Source organism: Myxine glutinosa, chromosome 1 (genome assembly GCF_964187855.1).
Source record: "Myxine glutinosa chromosome 1, kmMyxGlut1.1, whole genome shotgun sequence".
Taxonomy (NCBI): Eukaryota; Metazoa; Chordata; class Myxini; order Myxiniformes; family Myxinidae; genus Myxine; species Myxine glutinosa.
In genome coordinates, this window is record NC_136261.1 from 124,866,931 (window position 1) to 124,882,956 (window position 16,026).

A 16,026-nucleotide genomic window follows, 5' to 3' on the forward strand; every position below is an offset into this window, starting at 1 on the left:
TGATGAGATTTTACCGAAACTGTGAGAGATGTCCAGAGTTGAGCTGCAGATCGAGCCACCGAAACTGTGAGAGAAGTCCAGAGTTGAGCTGCAGATCGAGCCACCGAAACTGCGAGAGAAGTCCAGAGTTGAGCTGCAAATCGAGCCACCGCAACTGCAGCCACAGCAGCGTGAGGCCTGGACGGCAGTTTGGAGCAGTGCCGCGAAGGGGCGGCGGCTGCCCAACGAGTCGATCGGGGCAGGACTAGTTGGACCTCCCTATCCCGCCAGCCATCCATCTCCCGCCAGTCCTATCATCATTCCCCGTGTAAGTGTGCTCGTAGTCTGTCTTTTGTCTTGTCCCTGGGTAGTAACAATAAGTCTGTATAAGCTAGTATTTTCACTGTGTCACCTGCGTCTCATGTGCTTGTAAATAAACGTGACTGCTGTCTTTTTGCTTATGTGTGTGAATAGTAAATAAATTTAGTAGTATTTCCAAACCTTTCTTTGCCTTCGTTTTCCTCTTTGCATTCGGTCGCTTTAGAGTTTTCCCGATTGAATAGCGGTGGCGCGATCCGGCCAAAGTTTGGGGCAAATCGGGTATTAGTCGGGGAATAACTGTTCGGTCGCGGAGCCTCCGCTCGGCAAATATAACATCTTTAACCGCGTCCGTAACAATATATATATATATATATATGGTTTGGTTTGTTTGTTCATGGTTTGGTCATGTGATGAAGAAGGATGAAAGTGACTGGTTGAGAAGAGTGATGGAAATGAATGTAGAAGGCAGTGGAGGACGGGGAAGACCGAGAAAGACTTGGCTGAAGATGGTCGAAGAAGAAATGCGGGCAAGGGGGTTAACAAGGGGAGATGCAGAAAATAGGGCAAAATGGAGAAGATTGTCATGGGGACCGCAAGGCTAACCTCTGCTCTTGCAGGGAAAATTGCCTTAAAATGCCTGTTGTTGTTTGTTGGTTTGGTGGTGTTATCGTGGTATTTGTTCCCTGGGATATCTAGCGCCGTAGCTCAACTATGCCATTGACAATGGAGCAGAAGACAAAAGTGGTGGCTCTATGGTATGAGACTAAATCATATGTAGACACCCGCCGGAGGTTCTGCCGGGAAAACAACCTCAGAACACGTAATGGACCCACAAATTGTGCCATTCAACGTATTGTGAAACATTTTGAACACAAGTCTACAGTGCACAACCAAGGCAATGACAACAGAGGTAGGCCAGCATCAGCAACCAAGAGCCAAGCCAACATCGACGCCGTGCAGGATTCTGCAGTGGACAGTCCCAAGAAGTCCCACCGCCGGTGCTCCCAGGAGATGGGCATCAAACCAACATCAGTCTGGCGCATCCTCACTAAGAAACTGAAGCTTTTCCCATTCATCATCTCGAGTAGGCATAAACTGAGTCAAGATGACATGAGAAGAACCACCGTTAGAGGCCATTTTTCCCTGCAGAGCGGGGGTTGGCCTGTTTTGGGCACCTTGGTCCCCTTTTTGAAGCAATGTTTTATGGCCGGATGCCCTTCCTGCCGCCAACCCTGTTAGTCGCCTCTTGCGACACACAGGGAATTACCAGTGAACTGGTACTCAATTTGCCGACCTCGGAAGGATGACAGGCTGAGTCATCCTCCCTGGCGTTAATTCAGTGATTGACCGGGATTCGAACCCAGGATCCGAGGATCCCAAGCCGGTACCCTAACCGCTAAGCCAACACCAGGTTGAATAAGTTTTCGTCGGCAAGATGACATGAGAAGCAGACTTGATATGTGCAATTGGCTCAGTGAGAGGATAGAGTGGTACCCAAACTAGATCAACCTGATGTGGTTCAGTGATGAAGCCCATTTCTGCTTGAACGGTGCCATCAACAACCACAACAACATTTTCTGGGGAGCAGAACCACCTGAGACATACAGGAAAGTTGTACAGAACTTTGGAGTCAGTATCAATGCCTGCCTGAACCGTGGAGGGGCACAAATCGAGAACGTCAATTACAAGGATTTTGCATAAATGCCAATTTCAGACCTTGGGCTCTCACCAACTCAAGCAGCGACTTACTGCAATAGCAACTAGTGATAGAAAATACCATGTCATAATCTTTCAATAAATGTTTGGTTCATTTTCCTGAGGTTTCTGTTTCTTTGTAAATAAACATTTAAAGTTGTATCACTCTTTTTGAAACACCCTGTAGATATATATATATATATATATATATATATATATATATATATATATATATATATATATATATACATATATATACATATATATATATATATATATATATATATATATATACATATATATATATATATATATGTATATATATATATATTGTTACGGACCGCGGATGTTAATTTTGCCGAGCGGATGGCGCCGCAGCCCTAACAGTTACCCCGACTAACCCGATTCCTGAACGTTGGCCAAAATCGCGCCACAGATATTCAATATGGAAAAGACAAAAGCGACACGGATGTGAAGGAGAAGAAGAAGACAAAAAGGTTTTGCAATACGAATATAATTTATTACTATGTACAGGACCAAAGAAACCAAGGAAGAAGGAAAGATAATAAAATAAAGACAGAAGGAATCAAGGAGACACAGTGCAATGCTAGCTTACCTACAGTCATAATTAACCCAGGGACAAGACAAACAGAACAAACTCACGTACACGAATGGGGAAATTGCAGGTTGGTTTTTGCTGGAGGGAGAAGGTCGAACCACAAGCTGGAAGGCTTGGCAGGGCGCACAGCAAGCCGGTCCTTGTCAGGCTGGGAGCGAGCAGGGCGACGTCGGCACATGTATCTCTTTTCACGTGGCAGGGGCTGGTTGTCGCTGCACGTATTTTTCTCTCCTTGCGCGTCTCTCTTGGGGGCGTCGTCGTGCGGGTTATATATGCCACGCCCTTGAACCTTCGCGAACCCACTCGATGTTTCTCTCCACACCCTCTCCAAGTCCAACCCCTTGTTCCTGGTTGGTTGAGTGGGGCTGACTCACTCCTCCCCTCTATGATGAGGTGGGGACACGCCTTTCTTCTCCGAGGTTACCTCTTGCATAATGGAGTCGCGGTGAAAACAGCAACCCACAGCTGCAGCAAATGCGGTTTGCAAGCAGGAAAGGCTTTGGGAACGGGAATAAAAGGGGATCTATTTATTTGAATTCGGTGCAATGGAGTGTCAATTAATGGAAGAAAAATCCTTAGCCTAATACACAGAATAAGGATATAACTACTGAACAGGGATATATGGTGTCCTTCGTGTATGTTTTATGGAATTAACTACGGGAACGCCCTTTGACCTTTATACACAGACTGGAGGCAGTAGGGTCCAGAATAAAGCAATAATAAATAAAAAACACAATAAAAAACACAATCCTCATATCCACAACAATATATATATATATATATATATATATATATATATATATATATATATATATATATATATATATATATATATATATTGTTGCGGTTTTGAGAATAAAGGATAACCCCCCTCGTAGGTAGACGCACCACAACATATAAGGCCTCGCTGTAGTTCAGTTATCTCTTAGTAAATGTAAGCATAGTCCTTTCCTGTGTTAGTTTTGCGTTGAGCAGGCCAGTGAGTAGGCCTCAATTGGGCTAGGATGCCCTGTGCTCGGCCTGGAACAAGTCTGGCAAGGCCGAAGGGAGGAGCTGCAGGGGGAGTGGCCGGTAAGCAACGAGCCGCCAATCAGAGCTCGAGGGGAGTGGCTCACCACGGCGACGGGAAGAGGGGCATGGAACATTCGGGTAAGGCCGGGGCGGAGCCATAAAACCCTGCCCCGGGACCCCCGCCTCAGTTGAGAGGGAAGCCAGAACGCAGGAGGACAAGAGAGAGCCAAAGTCAGAGATCGTCAGAACCGCAGCAGAACGAGTGGATTGAATTGTTTGTAATAGCCTCGCTGTACACAAACATTCCCCGTGCCCTGTGCCCTGCGCTCTGCGGCTGTATTAATCGCGCTTGTGGAGACAATCCATCCCGGAGCCACCTCCGCCGACGATCCTCCTACCTGGGCTTCCTGAATTCGTGCCGTGACCACCAGAGGGCCACGCCGGGCGACCTGTCTCAGAGCGACTGACGGCAAGGCACGTTTGGCGCGCGAACTTCCTCCCTCCTTTTTCCCTGCGTGAGTGAGTGGGCCCTTTGTCTGGAGATAAGTTAAGATTTCTTAAGTGCCTGCTCTGTGTCTCTTTGGATCATTGTACATAAATAATAAACCCGTGTTCTTCCTCTTATTTGATCGTTCCCGTCCTTTTGCTATTGGCTTAGCATCGTACGAATAGAACCGCTCGAATCCGGTTCAATAAAAGGTAACAGCAGGAGTCACATGATATGCACACCGCTCGGGCGTATTCGATTAGTGTGGCTTGTGCGAGGTCCGGTCCCCCTTTTCGTGGCAGCGTGGGTCAAAGGTACGTGCGACGTCGACCCGATACCCTTTTTCACGCTCGCTGCGGAAGTGGCGATTCGGCCTCGTGGACACGAAGACCCGAGGGGGAAAAGGGGCTCAACCCCCCCCCCCCCCTCAGTACGTCGACGGGCTTCGGGAGATCCGCAACAATATATATATATATATATATATATATATATACATATATATATATATATATTATATATATGTTGCAATGACATCCTATGTTGCAAAAAAACAATATATATATATACAGTCACGTGAAAAAGTAAGTACACCCCATGTAAAGTTTTGACTTTTTCAACATATTTCAACATACAGCTATTTGATCTTCATTTCAACAATATTGATAGATAAAGGTGAATAATATAACAAATATCATGAAACATTTCCATTTTGTAGTCCATTGTATAATTTAAATGAACATAAATGCAAATTTCGCATGTGCAAAAAGTAAGTACACCCTTGGCTCTAATAGGTGGTATTGCCCCCTTTGGCAGAAACAACCTCAAGTAGGTGTTTCTTATAACTGTCTACCAGTCTCTGACATCGACTGGGAGAAATTTTTGCCCACTCCTCCATGCAGAATTCTTTCAGCTGTGCGATGTTTGAGGGGTTTCTTGCATGCACAGCTCGTTTCAAATCCCCCCACAACATCTGGATGGGATTTAGATCCGTGCTTTGACTTGGCCATTCCAGAACCCTCCATTTCTTTATTTTCAGCCATTCCTTGGTGGATTTACTGGTATGTTTAGGGTCATTGTCATGTTGCAAGGTCCACCTTCGGTTGAGCTTCAACTTTCCGACAGATGGCCTCACATTATCCTCAAGCACCCTCTGGTACAATGAAGAATTCATAGTGGATTCTATGATGGTGAGCTGCCCAGGCCCTGACGCATCAAAGCTGCCCCAAACCATAATATTTCCACCACCATGCTTTACAGTTGGTATCAGGTTCTTGTGGTCAAATGCTGTCTTTGGTTTTCGCTAAAGGTGGGCGCGATTCGGAAAATTTTAAGTCCGCTTACCGCTTATCCGCTCCGCCAGCCCATGTAGTCCGATTCGCTTATCCGCTTCAGCGGCCGAAAATCTTAGTCCGCTTACCGCTTATCCGCTTATCCGCTTCGATTCGATTTTTTAAAAGCGCTTCGACGTTTTTAAAGCGATTTTTGACGTTTCTAAAGGGAATTTAATGCTTTTTAAGCCTAAATAGCCATTTCTAACTTCTACAAAGACAAACAAAGCTTTTAAGATCAAAAATATACATTTTTATTTAAATAAAATTTATTCAAAATGTTGTTGTTGTTGTTGACCGCCGGGTTGTGGATGTCGCTGTGCTGGGACTGCTGGTTTGCGTCGCTCGTGTGCCTGTCCCTGGCACTGCCGCTGGGCTGGAGAGTCAGAAATCTCTCCATCTTGACGTTATTGCCGCTCTAGCGTCCAATAAAATATTCAGTTTTCACTTATTATTCACTTAAATAAATATTCACAATTCTAGAGTAACGGCTCAGGCAAACAGCTGATTTGGCGAATCGCGATGCGCTTTAATTTTTCGGTAGTCCGCTTACGCTTATCCGCTTCGGTTTCCGGGGGTTGTTCCGATTCGCTTATCCGCTTCGAAAACGTTAGTCCGCTGCAGCGGATAAGCGGATAAGCGGACTTTCGAAGCGGACCGCCCACCTTTGGTTTTCGCCAAACATGTCTTCTGGTACTGTGGCCAAATAGCTCGACCTTTGACTCATCTGTCCAGAGCACATTGTTCCAGAAGTGCTGGTCTTTGCCTGGGTGTTCATTGGCAAACTTTCGTCTTGCCCTGATGTTCTTTCTGGACAGCAAAGGTTTCCTCCTGGCACACCTCCCATGCAGATCAAATTTGTGCAGCCTCTTTCCAATGGTAGACTCGTGCACTTTGACATCAACAGTGGCAAGAGCTACCTGTAGGTCCCGTGATGACATTCTGGGGTCCTTCGAGACTTCTTTCAGCATCTTGCGGTCTGCTCTCGGGCTGAACTTGCTGGGGCAGCCTGGCCTGAACAAGTTGGCAGTTGTTTGGAATCTTCTCCACTTGTAGATGATCTTCCGGACAGTCGAGTGATTGATTTCAAGTTGTTTGGAGATCTTTTTAAATCCCCTCCCACACTCGTAGGCATCTATAACCTTCTTTCTGAAGGCCTCAGAGAGCTCTTTTGATCGAGGCACGGTGACGCCGCACATTTCAACAACAAAGAGCAAACCAAACTAAATGTCTGAGGTTTAAATAAGACAGGTTCCTCCAAGATCCTATCTAACGATGTTCTAATCATTTGCACCTGAGCTGGTGCACCTGATTCTAATTTTAGGTATTTGAAGTAGTGATAAATGTAGGGGTGTACTTACTTTTTCCACATGCGAAATTTGCATTTATGTTTATTTAAATAATACAATGGACTACAAAATGTAAATGTTTCATGATATTTGTTATATTATATCACCTTTATCTACCAATATTGTTGAAATGAAGATCAAATGGCTGTATGTTGAAATATGTTGAAAAAGTCAAAACTTTACATGGGGTGTACTTACTTTTTCACGTGACTGTATATACAGACTTGGCATTTAATATGGAATTTTTTTTTGTGGGGGTGAACTTACTTTTCAAGATGACTTAGAACCAAAAGTTCATTGGAATTATGTTGAAATTATTCTAGATTTTGTTAATGTGACCTTCAAAAGAAACAAAAACCACATTTGACATTTCGAAGCAAATAAATTGATCCTTGAAAGTGATGTAAACTGATATCGAACTCAATTCACGGACAGTACTGTGTTAAACTTCTGTACGTTTTCCAGAAGTATTTTTTATTTTGCACATTAGCCAAATTGTTTTTTTTAACAAAAACAAAAGTTAAATTACGACTGGAATTACGGACACTAAAATTACAGTTCAGTTCGTCGTGTAACCCCCACGAGCATTCAGGAGAGCAATACACGTCGAGGCATGCTGTTCACGAGATTTGCCAAGGTTTGGACAGGAATAGCTTGCCATGCAGTGACAATAGCCTGCTGCAATTCACGCACAGAGGCCGGCTGCTGGTCCAAGGTGTCGATTTGACACGTTAATTCTGCCCAAAAGTTCTCTGTCGGATTCATATCCGGGGACATTGCAGGCCACTCCATATGCTCCACACCACGGTCAGCAAGAAAGTGTTGGATCATGCGAGCATGATGAGGCCGTGCATTCTCATCTTGGAAGACAAAGTTTCCTCGAAAGGCTGCACGAGCAAACCAGGCTCCATTCAGAACAACCAGGTCAGTTTTGTCCCATGCATGAAAAACAGCCCAAAAGGTCACCCCACCACCTCCAGCTTGGACTCTTGGCACTATACAATCTTTGTTGTAGGCTTCGTGCACTTGTCTGCATACTCGGACGCGGCCATCTTGACGATAGACCAGAAATATAGACTCGTCACTGAAGGTCACGTGATTCCAGTGTCCTGGCTACGATTGACGGTGCTCTCTGGCCCATTGCCATCGGCGCTGGCTGTGTTGTCTGCTCAGGCGTGGCTTTCTCAGGGGACGCCTGGCACGATAGCCTGCTTGAACCAGTCGTTGGTTGACTAGCCTTCTGGATACAGGCACATTTGTCAGTTGCTGCCACTCAGCCCTAAGCCGATAAGCTTACTTGGTCGGGCCATTGCAGACTAACCGGTGCAGCTGGCGATCATCTCTCCTTGTGATTCTGCGGGGACGTCCTGGCCTCGGTATTGGAGTAGGGACACCCCTCTGAGCATTTCGTTTCAGGATCTGTGACACCTGACCTTGAGTGATGCCATACTGCCAAGCAATAGCACGCTGTTTCATGCCGGAATTTCGTAAAGCCACCACTCCATGACAAATAGCATTGTCGAGTTGACGGACCATCTCCAGAGGAAGCGGCAATAACTTTTGTAGACGTGCAGCAGTTGTTTTCCACTAATACAGAACCAACAACCCTTATATACCCGATTGTGAAGTCAATCGTCAAATGTACCTGTCCTTACATTTTGTCACGCCACCTGTGATATTATCCTGTTATTGACTTCTTGCTGCGAAAGACAGTGACATGGTTCTTTTGACAAAGAAATCACCGAAGCGTAAAAGAAACTCACCAGATTGATATACTGAGTTAAGAAAGTAAACCCAAGTCAAGAAGAAAAAAATATTCCATATTAAATGCTTAGTCTGTATATCTTTTTAATGCCTCCGTCCCCTAAGGTGGCAGGAGACATTATTTTATTGTTATTATTATTTTAACTAGTCATTCTGCCCCTCTCCCTTAAGTTTTGAAGGCCCGGGCCTAGTTGGCCTTTGCAGTAATCTGGCCCAGGCCCAACTTGACAGTGTATTTTGCACAAGAGGTACCGGTAACCACAATTATTTTTACCACAAGGCACTTGTGAAGTACAAGACAAATCAGTTACATAATTAGATGATATAAGTTCCGTATATTGTGATGCTGAGATACAGTGCTTTGTTTAGCGTCTACTTGCAATGCATAACATTATTCTCGCCATGGGGTCCTGGTGCCTACGTGCTGGCAGTTTTCGTTATCCATGAGGCTATGGCTAGGCGAGAGCGGTTTTTTTTTTTTTAGAAAGGAAGATATCAGAGAAAAACTTGAAGAAAGGGTATAGCCACCTGGCATTTTAATGTCTGCAAAATACAGCTATGATTGGTGGATGTTAAAGATCCCTTGCTGTCTTTGCAGAAGGGTAAACAAGTCCTGACGTTTATTTGTTTCAAACAAATTCAAACTACCTGTCCTGACTACTACCACTATAGAGGGAAAGGCATACCACAGTGTAGTCCTATAGCCATGAGGATGTTGTTGGTGTTGTTGTTGTTGTGGTTTAGCGCCAGACAGGTCTCCTGAACACGTCTGCAGCACGGGGACAGCCAATCGATATTCCAGGAGCGATCAAGAGATTCCCCACATCTAGAGAGAGAGATCCTGCGACTGGTTATAGGTATATGTTACGTTGTGCATGGCAAAGGGTGACCCCCAAACACAACTCATATGTCAACACAAACAGCGAAAGAGTTAACTTCTGGAATATTTCACATTCACTACCTAATTACAGAAAATATTGCTCGCAATTCCCAAATCCCCTTCCACAGGACGGTGTGCTCCCAAATGCAGCACCTTCTGGAAAAGTGCCAGCAATGGCACTTTTTGTCAGCTTTGTCATTTAAGGAATATATGAATGACCAGGTAACCCTCGAGCATCCTTGTGATTCGATGGAGATCTCCCATCCAAGCACGGACCGGACTCGACTTATCTTTATCCTAATCTGGCTTCTGTGATCTGATTGGATGAGGCGCATTTCGACGGATAAGCTGACCGATTCCATTGGATATTGGGAGCTGGCGAGCACATGGCTTGAATAAAGAAAACAATGCCACTGGGCTCACCTGGTATGACCAGGTAACCAATGGGAGGCGTAGATGACTCACAAAATATGTAAATCAGCCGATTATTTTAACAAACACGAAGAGATGATTTATACCAAGTTACATTTAAATCGGAATACTTTTTGAGAAGTTAAACTAAAAGTAGCCATTCCGGAATCATGATGACCTTTGACCTTTAAATTGACCCATTTATAAATACTAGGGCATTGCCCGTACTATATCTATATCTAAAATTATATCCCCCCCCTCTATTTACATGAAATGGTTTGGTCCAAAGCGAACGGCTTGCGAGTACGGTGACAATCCCCCCCCTCTATTTACATGCAATGGTTTGGTCCAAAGCGAACGGCTTCCGGAGTTTGGTAAAGAAATCGCCATCGCGTGCACAAACGCGCAGGAAAGCGAATGAATCGCAAATTCGGTTTTATTAGTTTTAAAACATAGTTTAACGCCAACATAGTTTGCAAACGTGAAATAAATGAATACGCTCTCAAATGTGCCATCCGAGGCAGAGTGTGTCCTCCACGTTCGGCACACGCGATCGTTCGCTGCTCTCTGATTGGTTGAATCGTTTTTTGGACATAGCTCGGTAAGTAATTGTCCGATTAATATGAAACCTTGAAAAGGCACATCCTCGGGTCCCCAGCAATATACCTGGCAAGTTAAAAGTATATCGGACCCGTGGTTGTCGAGAAACAGCGGTCACAGACAAACAGACGTACAAACGTACAGACGTACAGAGATTACTGGAATTATAGATAGATACAATTTTTTTGATGGGATTTGCAAGGCATCGGGAGGACTCGGTTCTCAGAAGTTCGAGAAAGTTTTGGGAAAATAGGAATATTGCTATTTATTAGTTTTAGCATCACGGGTGATGAAGTTGGTGGTCAAGTTTTTATATCGAAGTTGTGAGTGTAGTTTTTGAAGAAGAAGAAGAATAAGGGTACTAAGAGGAAGAAGATTCAGCCGGATTCACTGACACCGCGATGCTAATATCTGACCTGAACAACATGTACCATACCAATTATTGGGATATTAAATATTCATTTTCCACAGGAAGGTTATTAACAAGTCCCCATAAATTACATTACGATGTCATAATTGTTATTCGTGTAAAAGTAAACAAACGTCACCTCTTGAGCATGTCCTTCTAAGGCTTGAATGTCGAGCTCCTACATGTGGTGTTTAATATTCGATGTGGAAGAAAACTCAAATTAACAGGAGTTATTTAATAACAAGCGAAACAACTGTAAGTGTAAGGAGAGTCATTGCAAGAGAAGCAATACAGAAAAATTCATATTCGCATGTCCTATTGCCCTTGCCGCGTAGCAAAGCGACGTGATGACGTACTAAATTTATGTAACCGTTACGATTGCGGCGTCATGACGTCACTGCAACATGGCGCTTCTGCGTGACTCGTTCGCCGGATTGAGAATGTTTATAGTGTGAGACGTGGCTTGCTCCTCATCGTAAAACGCTCCATTGGCAATTGTAAGTGAGGCCGTGCTTGTTACAAATCGTTTTCTCTCGCAATACTTTGACTTTAAGATTATAAGTGGCCTCTGTAGATGGTTTAGCGAATCGGCTCTTTTTGATGTATAAAGTTACACTGAAACTGAAGTGAAGAGTCGAGAGATCCGCGCCCTGTCATTCACTACTATGCACGAACTTTAGCGTTCCTGCCTTTCCTTCACTGGTGTTTATTTGAGCTATCCTCTACTCACCCTTCACTCTCTGGATACTCTCCATTCTTATTCTCCCCCAAAGGCAAAAGGCGATTTTTTTGTCTTATTACCGCATTATGCCATACTTATAAACAGGTCTTTTGACTTGTCTTGCTCTTATTATTTTTGTTTCATTATCTGACTTGCTAATATTAACATTTTTATTATTATTATTAATTATTATATTTTGCTGATTGTTTGAAAGGCGAGGGTTTGTGTTGTGATTAATTATTCCGAGCTAATTCCGAATTGAGTCACAAGTGTTGCAGGAGCAACTTGTTTCGTCATGGCCCTCTTTAAATGAATGATTTCATATATTGTGTGAACTCGGAAAATAATAATTCAAGTTGGAGTGTACAAACTGATGACCACTCGGGAGTGCTTTATTTTGCTGATGTTCCACTATGTATGGATTTTGTTCAAAGGGCAGGAGGAACATTGTGGAATATCCATTCATGCCTGGAAATTAATTTTGGTAGAAAAATTGACGATATTACTATTACCAGTATTATTGTTGCCCCGAAAGTGATGTGAGACTATTGCAGTGTGTGTGTGTGTGTGTGTGTGTGTGTGTGTGTGTGTGTGTGTGTGTGTGTGTGTGTGTGTGTGTGTGTGAAAGAGAGGGATAGAATTGTAAGGAACAGAAATGAAAAAACGAGGTGTGTGTGTGTGTGTGTGCGTGTGCGTGCGTGCGTTGTGTGTATTTTCGCGTTAACAATGGGTTTCTCTGCAACCGCTTTTCTGATTGATGTAAATATTTAAACGTAAGAGTGACTCCTCATATAAATTATTTTCTTGCTAATTCTGATGTCATATGTTACATAGCATGGCAGCCATGGTGAATTAAAGGAAAAAAAATTGGATACAATTTTCTCTGAAACCACTCAACGAAAAGAAATGAGACTTGGCATATGTCGTCAACTCGCCATGCAATATATAGGGTGGTAACAATGACTACATCAGTGAAATGGTATTCCAGCCATAATTGGTTGAATTGCAATTCATATCCGAACAAGACCGATAGTCTAACAACGGCGTAGCTGGGCTTGTTGCTACTTCAGTTGAAGAGGATAGTATGACCTGGGTGGGGATACCAGTTACCAGTTAGCAAATAGTGTAAGTATTACTTTTTTTGACTTCAGGCATGGACAGCCAGTTCGTGAATGCCTTGGGTAAAAACAAAACGGCGAATGGAAAACGATGAACCAATAAATTCCACATTCCTGTGCCACCTTCAGTCGGACGTCAGGCAGGTTAGTGAAGGACTTGGACAAAAAACATACCCATTCTGAATGTTGCTATATCCAGTCAATGGTGAAACTGCAAATGGGGAATCCACGAATGTCACGGATGGAAACCTTTACGTCATTTCCTCATTCTGCTTTGAACTCATTATCTCTATATTTTCATTCCAAACAGCTTCATTCATCATTCCAATCACAAATTAATACCATAATATTAACACATCATCAAAATATAACGTTAAATCACGGTTGTAATGAGATATTATTAAATCAACGAACCCTTACCGTCTGTTCACTTCCAGATTCGGTAGCAAGGTCCGTGTCGATCGCATTTCAAAATCATAATTGTATTGAGGAATTTCTGAAACCTCCCTACCTTACGACACCCTGTGGGGCAACCAAAACGTTCCACAGAAGGTTATTATATTTCCTTTTAGTAAAATATGCAACTGCAATGGTTCCAAACGCTGTCCTCGTGTCATGTGACCAGATCCTCATCTCTGATTGGTGTACATTTGTGTACATCTATTAATCACATACTGTTGGAATATACATTTCGATCCTTTAGACTGCTGAGACCCCTTAGACGATTGAAGACACTTCAATACCTCAAAATAACCCAAAGACCCAAAGAATCCCGAATACCTTAAAGAGCCCAAAGACTCCAAAGACCCAAAAGACCTAGAGGACCCAAAATACCACGAAGACGCAAAAGACCCTACAGACTCTGAAAACCCAAAATACACAAAGATCCTGATGACCATTAAAGACCATGAAGACCCTTAAGACCCCAAAGACCCATAAGGTTTAGACCCATTAGACCAGCTTGGACCCTTGACCATTTAGAGTGTTAGACCACTTGGACTTTCTTCGATTACAAATCAATTACAAATAAATAATATCCCCAATATTACACATATATTTGTAGAAAAGAAATGTTTGTATTATGTTTGGTGGAAATCATGACAACACAGTAACTCAAGTTCAGTCAGGTCATTATCCTCAGTTAAAAGAAGCCCGTGCCTCTGTAGAGACATGTGGTGAGGCGAGCGCAGCGAGCCGAACTGCGCTAGTGTTAATAACATGCTCAACCTAGTTAGGTCCAAAACTTCAATTCCGTGACCATTTTCTGGCTAGTAAGGTTTGACGATTGATGATTGACTTCTATTGACATTTTATAACAAAAATAGCCTCTATGTCCCTCCCAAAAATCCCGGCATTTTTCGCCAGAGGCCCGAATCCAAGATGACCGCCGGCACTATCTTTAAAAATTAAGTTTTGAACCAGAACACCTAGAATCACGTACAGACACTTTTTTGGGTAATTTGACCACGAGGATTCCGAATCTGACATTAGTTTGACGTTATGACATTATTTTGACCCAGAAATCCAAGATGGCCACCATCCAGTAGAGCGAAAATGCAACTTTTGTACTTAAACATGTTAAAGAAACTACCTCCATAAGGATATCTTGCAGTAAAGTAATTGATGATTGCATGACAAGTAAACTCATTACACTTCAAAATAAGCTATTTTTAATAGCTGTGACTTTTTTTTTTTTTTTTTTCTTTTTTTTTGTATACAAGATCGAGGCTCGTGAAAGAGCGAACATTAATCACACAGAAAGACAAACAGACACATAAAACAAATAACATCGGGAGCGGTAGACAAGATGGGGAGAGAGGGGGAAGGACACAAACACAACATTTGAGAGCAGGGACCGAGAGACATGGAGACATCGAGAGATCTGTGGGAGGGAGAGGGCTTTGGGGGGGAGGCATGTGAAGGGGGGGAGGCAGGTGAAGGGGGGGGGGGGGGTGGGAGAGGTATAAACATATGGACACTGCCAGGATTTCCAGGAAAGAAGTTGGAATTTCAAACAAGGTGGATCTGTGGTGAATTAGTGGGGGTAGAAAAGATCAAGGTTATGGATGGGGGAAGATAAGAGATGGTGGTGAACAGCTGTTTTAAAGACCTGGAGGGAGGAGAGGGATTGAAGGGAGTGTGGGAGTTTGTTCCACAGGCGGGAGAAAAGAGGAATGAAAGAGTGAAGGTGAGCAGAGAGCCGAGATTTCGGCAGTTTAACCATCAGAGGGTTGCTGGCAGATCTTGTGCGACCTGTAGGAATATTTGGGGGACAGAGCACAGAGAGAGCTGGGGGAGCAAGGCCGGAGAGGAGTCGGTAGAAGACAGAAAGGCCACCTACCTGCCTGCGGTGAGTGAGTGAAAGGCCCTCAGAGATAGCTTCATCGCGGGAGACTTGAACAGTTTTCAAATGAAGTAATTAATCAATATGACCTTTAATTATATGATTAGTCCGAATCAGAGCATTCTGCTTCACTAGAATCTGAATCATCAGATTCCGATGAATCTCCCTGCCTTTGTACATCATCATCTCGCTCCTCATTCCCCTCCTGGCTCTCATCTTCCTCACTCTCTTCAGCTGGGCCTGGTGCAGGTAGATGTGTCGGGAGAGCAGGTTGCGTGTGGCGGACAGGGCGACAGCGACCACCCACCAGCTCCCAGCCATGTACGAGTGGCGAGGGGTGGTGTTTCTTGGAGGGATGATGCACAAGATATGCCAAGTAGTTTGCTCGGAGGCAGTGTTGGCGTAGGCTGTCTGCATCTGGAGGGAGACGGATAAATGATTTGTTTTTCAGTGTCTTCCACTTTGCTGCACGGGCCTCAGCCATGGTGCTACTCTTTTCGTCGCCATAGATGACATGTCGTGTGAACTGGAAGAGCTCCTCTAGCACCTCCTCCTCAAGGTCAAGGCTATCTCCACACAGCGAGAGCTGATGACCACTCGGGAGTGCTTTATTTTGCTGATGTTCCACTATGTACGGATTTTGTTCAAAGGGCAGGAGGAACGTTGTGGAATATCCATTCACGCCTGGAAATTAATTTTGGTCGACCTGGCGAGGTCGACCAGTCGAAATGTACTGCGTGATGAGAGAGGTGAGAGAGAGTGTGCTGGGAGACAGATCTACCTCCTCCTTCCCCTGCAAAGCAGATAGCAGCAGCACCATGAGAGGCGAGAGCTCTTCCTCCTCTTCTAGCCACAGGGCTCTTCGCCACCCGGTCATACACCAACTTCTTACCCTTGCCATAGAAGCCTGAGTTGGCATCACAGCCTGTCATACAGTGCAGAGTGCAGCTGCACAATACAGTCTGCCATCTCGTCATTAACCAGGCCATG

The 16,026-nt window shown here is 44.0% G+C and overlaps 2 protein-coding genes across 27 annotated transcripts in view; both read left to right on the plus strand.

Annotated features, from left to right (window-relative positions):
* The window catches only part of LOC137428074 (protein mono-ADP-ribosyltransferase PARP12), a 1,016,466-nt gene that overhangs the window by 282,239 nt on the left and 718,201 nt on the right, over positions 1 to 16,026 (plus strand). The window lies entirely within an intron of this gene.
* PPFIBP1 (PPFIB scaffold protein 1) overlaps positions 11,251 to 16,026 on the plus strand; it is a gene marked incomplete in the record, with an annotated part of 228,414 nt that continues 223,638 nt past the window's right edge. For all 26 annotated transcript variants that reach the window (XM_078776731.1, XM_078776720.1, XM_078776734.1 and 23 more), the window contains 1 exon segment: positions 11,251 to 11,350.